The sequence below is a fragment of the Tinamus guttatus genome, unplaced genomic scaffold (assembly GCF_059628265.1).
Source record: "Tinamus guttatus ecotype Peru unplaced genomic scaffold, ASM5962826v1 Tinamus_guttatus_pri_ptg000202l, whole genome shotgun sequence".
NCBI lineage: Eukaryota > Metazoa > Chordata > Aves > Tinamiformes > Tinamidae > Tinamus > Tinamus guttatus.
In genome coordinates this window covers 877,827-884,620 of record NW_028288736.1, presented here as the reverse complement: position 1 = coordinate 884,620, position 6,794 = coordinate 877,827, and positions in this window count along the sequence as shown.

Sequence of the window (6,794 nt, the reverse complement as noted above, 5' to 3'; positions counted from 1 at the left end):
GTTTGATTCAATCCCTTCATCCGGCAGCACTCTAAGTTAGTATCTTGAGAATATTTATGCAAGCACTTATTTGCTCAGAGAATAAAATCTTTATAACTACATCCAAATTATGTACATTAGAAGAAGTTAACCAAAGACACTTGGAGATGGTTTTACTATTATTAATGAAGTTAAACCATGGTTCTTCCTTTCTGTATTAGTAAAAGAACAACAGTGAACCATGTCCCATGGAATGATACATGTTGCTAATAGGGAAGAGTGTTAAGTGACCATTAAACAGTTTACACAATCTGAAATTAATTCAAAAAGAAATGTGGAGTTTTACAATAGAATTTACCTAACAGATTACTTTTATAAGGAGTATGCCAAGGCTCATCCCAATGACATTGGAAGAGAGATTTTCACACACTTATTCCTCATGAAGCCTGACTGGTATAAAGAAGAGTGTGTTTAATGTGTTTAACACATGCATAGGAATCATCAGTAGTGAGCAGGGCATTTAACATGATTTCTTTAAGCTGTGTGAACACTTACTCCAATCAGCACCTCATAAGAATCACATAACTGTTGAGTATTTATTTTGGTAAAGAGGGGGCAATCCTCAAGAACTCAGATCTTTCAGTTCTGGCATACACCCAGAAGAAAGTGTTGTAACAATAGTAATAAAGATGCTTATAAATGGCATTTTCTTAAATAAGGAATATGGACAGTGGCACATTTATCATGAAAGAGAATCTAGCTCTGAGCCCTTGGAAATAAATCAATACATTTAAATAAGCTGTTCTCAAACTGCAGCTTGTATATACTGGAAGGTTTTCAGAAGTGAAACATGTAATTTAAACAACGCTCTGTCCATGCCAGTTCAATATCAAGTGCGGATGTTGGCTGGCACAAGAAGCTTGCCTGGCAAACGGATGCTTCATTTTCCCCCACACATCTTCACAGGCCCCCACGCATACCCAGAAGTCCCCACACATCCCCACGTGTCCCTACAGATTCCCACACATCCCCATGCATCACCACGCGTCCCTACATGTCCCCACAAGCCACGACACATCCCCATGTGTCAGTATGCCTTACCTCGCTTCCCCACACGTCCCTACATGTCCCCACACGTCCCCACGCAAGCCCATGTGTCCCCACACATCCTCAAGCATTCGAACACATTCCCACGCATCCGCACGTGTCCCCATGCTTCCCCATGCATCCCCACGTCCCCACACCTCCCAACACGTCCCCACACCTCCCAACACATCTCCATGTGTCCCTACGCATCCCCAAACATGCCCACGCATCCCCACACATGCCCACGTGTCCCCTGCGCCCCAACACATCCACCCATGTCTCCACACGTCCCTGTACCCCCCGCGTCCCCACGCGCCCCAACACATCCCCATGCATCCCCACACATCCCCAAGTGTCCCACACATCCCCCCACGTCCAAACACATCCCTACATGTCCCCACACATTTTTACATGTCCCCACGCATCCCCACATACCCTGACGCATCCCCACACGTCCCCAAACATCCCCAGATGTCCCTACATGTCCCGTCACGTCCTCACGGGTCCCCATGCGTCCCCACGGGTCCCCTCACTTCCCAACATGTCCCCACACGTCTCAACACATCCCCAAGGGCCCCCACATGTCCCCACACATCCCCTCACGTCCCGATGCGTCCCCGCGCATCCCACGTCCCCACGCATCCCCACACGTCCTCTGACATCCCCACACGTTGCCACACGTCCCATGTCTCCAAACATCCCCACACGTCCCCATGCATCTCCACATCTCCCCACGCGTCCCAACATGTCCCCACAAGAACCCACAGATGTCCAGATGTCCCCATGTGTCCCCCTGGATCCCCATATTTCCCCATATATCCTTACGCATCACTATGTGCCTCCACACATCCCCACGTGTCCCCACATGTCCCCACACATCCTGACACATCACCACGGGTCCCCACGCATCTCCCCACGTCCCCACAAATCCCCACACATCCCCACACATTTCCACGCATCCCCACGGTTCCTCTCCTGTCCCCACACGTCCCCACTCATCCCCCCACGCATCTTAACACTCTTAAGATGAAGACCTCTTTATACACAGTGCCAGAAATAAGACAATCTGAAAGTAATACATCAGCAAGCAAGGTTTAGTTTGTTCTTGTTGCTGCACACAATTTAAGATTACTGCTTTTTTTTGTACACACGTAACCTTTTTCTGTCTGCAAGAGTAGTCAGAGAAGTCATCCCTTATTCAATATCAACTTCCTAACAACTTTCCCAAGCAGCAGAAACAATTCTCAGCAGTACCTTGACATATCACCACCTACACTCAGCACTTTTCCCCTCTAAAAAAACCCACTCTAAATCATGCAGCCTACAGAAAACATACTATTTTTCAATCATCAACTACTGTATCGCAGCTGAACACAAATGGACTCTTCAAGCCAGTACTCACAATTTATAAGTGGTTCTCAGGAAAATCCATTCATCCATATGAAGGTTAAAGCACATCAATTAGCGGTATGAGGATTTCCATTCTGCCTACCACAATATTTATTTATTTATTTATTTCTCTTCTAACAGCAATAGCTGATTCACCAGCTAAGGAACCCAGCTTCATTTGTAGAGAGGGCCCTGGGTAATTATTCTAACAAGGAATGAGGAACAGCTGCTTTCTTCTGCAGGTGCATGCAATGACCAAAACTTGGTGCTGGAGCCCTGAGGTGCACTTACACTTTCCCTTTAAAGCAGCAAAGAAAAATTGAAAGAAAAAATCCCATCAAATACACATATGTGTAAAGTTATTAGGGTCAATGAAGCCTTAAAACATGCCAGAGCACACACTGGAGACAGATTTAATGATAAGAAAGCATCACTGTTATTATTTCTTAAAGAGAATTATGTTCTTTACTCATATTCTGAGTCATTTCTAACTGGTGCCCCAGGACATATTTAGTCCGTCGTGTTTTACTTCAACATCTTTGGGTGATTCACCCTAACCTTTAGCAAACTAACCCATCTACGACAGAATGTTTGTGTCTCAGTTGCTCAATGTGCACAGTTGCAAGTGCAGTGCCATGGAGTTGCCAGCAGAAAGCTTTTGAACTTCTATTATTATTTGTTAATCCCAATAATCTTAAACTTGTCATCCCACTGTTTAGCACACCATCTCTGCTAGGGCTTTAGGCAAGTGACCTGGCTGTTCACTAAGCCCTCGTATGAGGTTAAACCAGCTGAGAAGCATGTGAAATATTACAGGACATGAGAAATTTCAGGATGAGACAGACAAGAGGCAGACACTGACAAAAGTCACAGAGAGCGGCACGAGGGAGCTGTGCATCTCCCAAGGGGTTGAGGGGTAGCTAGAAAAGAAATGGCCAAACCTCACAGACAACTGGGGGGGGCCCTGAGGATCTCTTGGAGAACAAACTTGTGAGGCCAGCAATTGCATAGGTAGCCATATCAGCAGCACTCTACAAGGCTGAATTTATCTAGTAACAATATCAGAACAGATAACAATATCAGAAATCCAGAATTTGGGTACGGATCTAGCAAAAGTGGGATCCTTAGTGAAAAAGTAATTAGGGAAACATTGTTTACTTTGAATGTGGCCAGTACAAAGCAGGTGGTACAAAGATAGCAACAAGAAGGTCAGGAAATGGGAGAGGGGATAACCACGCATGTGAATCGCATGGCAAGGGTGGTCTAGGGGTATCTGCTAGAGAGCCCTGCACCCGATTTCCGCAGATGGAGCTGGACAATGAAACGAATCTGTTTTTCTGACCCCACAAAGCTGCAAACCTGCCTCGGCGGCCAGCAGGAGCAGAGGGGAGCGCGAGGCGGGCGCTGCCGGGGGCCAGCAAGGCAGCCCCAGGCGGGCCGGCCACGCGGCCACGCACGGGCACCTGCTGCAGCCCCCAGCGCTGCCCAGCGCCACCGCACTGCAGTGCTGGGTACTCGTGCTGGTCACGTTCAGCAGCACTCAGCTGGCTTTCCACCACAACAGTGGTGTTTAACACAGCTGCATATGGCAGAATCTACAGAAAAAGGGCACTTTTTTTCTCTTATTTTTCTTCAGCTCATAAATAGCTAAGCACATTGCAATAAGGACTTTACGGGGGCTATATTCTATGTTGTAACATTGCACAGTAAAGTGTAATGTTCTATTTAAAAGCAAATTTTGTCAATTCAGGAGGCCACAGGAGACTTTTCCTTCTGTGCAATGCAGATCTCAACACAACACACAGTGACGCTGCCGCTCTGAGCTGCAAGAACCTGGGCATGGTCCTCCCAGGTACTTGACAGTCTCCTAAAGCCATCTGCGAATACCCAGGAGGTTTGAGTGCCTCCTTAGCTGCAGACCAATGGCTGTATTTAACAGTGCTTTTAATGGCAGCCACTAGCAGGTGGGCATGGTTTTCTTTGCTCCCATCTTGCCAAAAGCCAGACACTCCAGAAATATGAGTCTAAACAATGAGTCATTAGTGCCAACTGAATATGTCCAATTGAGTTATATCTTTTCTTTATTATACTATGTTGTTGCCTAGAGGTATCTAGTTCTGCTTGTAATTTCTCTGGCGTGCTTGTTTTCTATCCAAGTGTCACTGCTGAATAGCATACAGCAGTAGTTTTAGTGCATTTACACAAAACATGCTCCCCCAAAACAGATCTTGAAAATCTCTGAACCTTTTCTCTGAGGCCCTTACAATAGGGAGTCTCAAACATACACTTTAGAGCGCTGGCAGTTATGGACCTGGCTGGCAATCCAAGGACATAGAAAAGCTATAACATTTTCTGGACATCAAATCATTTGAATATTGAGTGATTTCCAGGTTCTCTGGCTCGTCTCCCGGATAGATAGTATTTCAGTGCTGAAGACAGAGAGCCCTATCTAGTGACAACACTTAAAAATAAATATGTTACACAGACTGATTCCATGGGATGCAAGAATACTTATAAATATGTAGGCAGAGGCTCGTAATATTGCCATGGGATTTAAGACCTAGTCTGATAGCTACCAGACTCCAAACTCCTTGTAGAGTTTAAAGCTCTTAGCCCAAGTCTGCCAACATCTTCAGTACCATTCTGTTAGGAAATCCAAATTAATATTCAACATTCATATTTTTGTTGAGTAAAAATAAATGAATACAGCCCATAATTTGCACCAAGGAATATATCTGAGTAGAATCCAGAAAAGTCTGCCTACTTTCCTCTCCTTTTTACTGTACTAATTCTTACATCCTTCACTCTCAGCACTTTTCTAGTGCTGATTCCTAGATTTCTCAAACTTTTTATCTGTCACTTTTCATTCCTCCCAACATGCCACTCAATGTTCTTGTTACAATCCCCTTAACACCATTGTCAGCATCTTACAATGCTGCACTCTGAGCATCAAGTGCAGTGAACTGCACATCTCCTAGTACCATTTTTAAACTATCAATATTAGGAACAAATGTTTTTTAAAAAGACAAAGTCATGTGAACTCAACAGAAGTCAAAATAGAGAAGATATATAGTTTCCTTAGTATGGGATTACAGTATGCTATCTAATCTGAGGGTGATTTGTATCTCATCTTTGAATGAGAGGGTGTCCCAGGAGTCCCAACATTTGCTTTTGCTTGTGTACTGAGGCAAGTCATTCTTACCAAAACAGACAGCTCAGCCCTGTACAACTGCAGGCTGAATCTCTTCGCCTCACCACACTGTATCATAACCATAGGGGAGCTTGATTTTTCTACTCGGGGCTAACCTGTAACCCACTGCTGGGGGCACTCTCCTAACAGGAAGATGGCCGCTCTCAGGACAACTAATGCACTTTATCTTCCTCTTGCGTTGTTTTTGTATAACACACCTTGAGCTACAGAAGCGCTACAACAAGCAACTACATCACGCTCTGAAATACAAGGTGAGTGCCATTCTCCTTCCATGGAAATGGACAGTTACTCTTCTTTTGAGGGTTGCTTTTTTAGAGCCTGCCCAAGAACTTATTGGTTAGAAAAGTGTTAATGGTTAGTTTTCTCCAAAGAAAAAACAATCTTTTCCAGACCATTTTTTAACTACTGAAGTAGCTTCACAAATAGTGATTTTTTTTTGTTTTCAAATAATTACCCAAACTGTCACAACTACAGACTGCAGAACTTCTCTTTGTAAGTACAGATTCTTTTTCCCCATCATGAAACAAAATTCTTAAACGGAAGTATGGTGGAAGCTTTCTGTGAGGCTGTGCACATGAGCAGCTCTTGGCACCACTTTTATGAACAATGTTCTACTAGAGTAAATTCTGCTTGTTATTAAAATGGACAATCAACTACTTGATTTGCCTTAATATAACATGTGTAGTGTGTCAATACTTTCCTGCATTTAGAGAAAAAGTGAACTTGCTGCACTAACTGCATCGCAAATAAAACCGCTTTACTCCAGATAAAGGTGGAATTGCTCTGCCAGACAGCCCTTCAGAAGGAAGTTAAAAATCAGGAAAATAAATTTAAAAAGCTACACTCTTTAACAATGCTTCTGAAATCTGAAGCAGCAATAGGCAGAACTGGAGCCACATCCAAAACTGTGATAGTAACACTAGTGCTCAGCTATCACCCCTTCTAAACAGGTGTCTAAATTTCATGATGCTTGAAGCACCCAAAGCACTTAAAATTTTGTTTCAGTATACGCCCTGAGGCATTCACAGGATGGCAGAGCAGCTATGCTCTCAGCTCTTGCTAAAATTCTACTGCAGTCTAGAGAGTAGATGTTCAGACACCTATTTTGCCTGAGGAAGTCAAACAAATA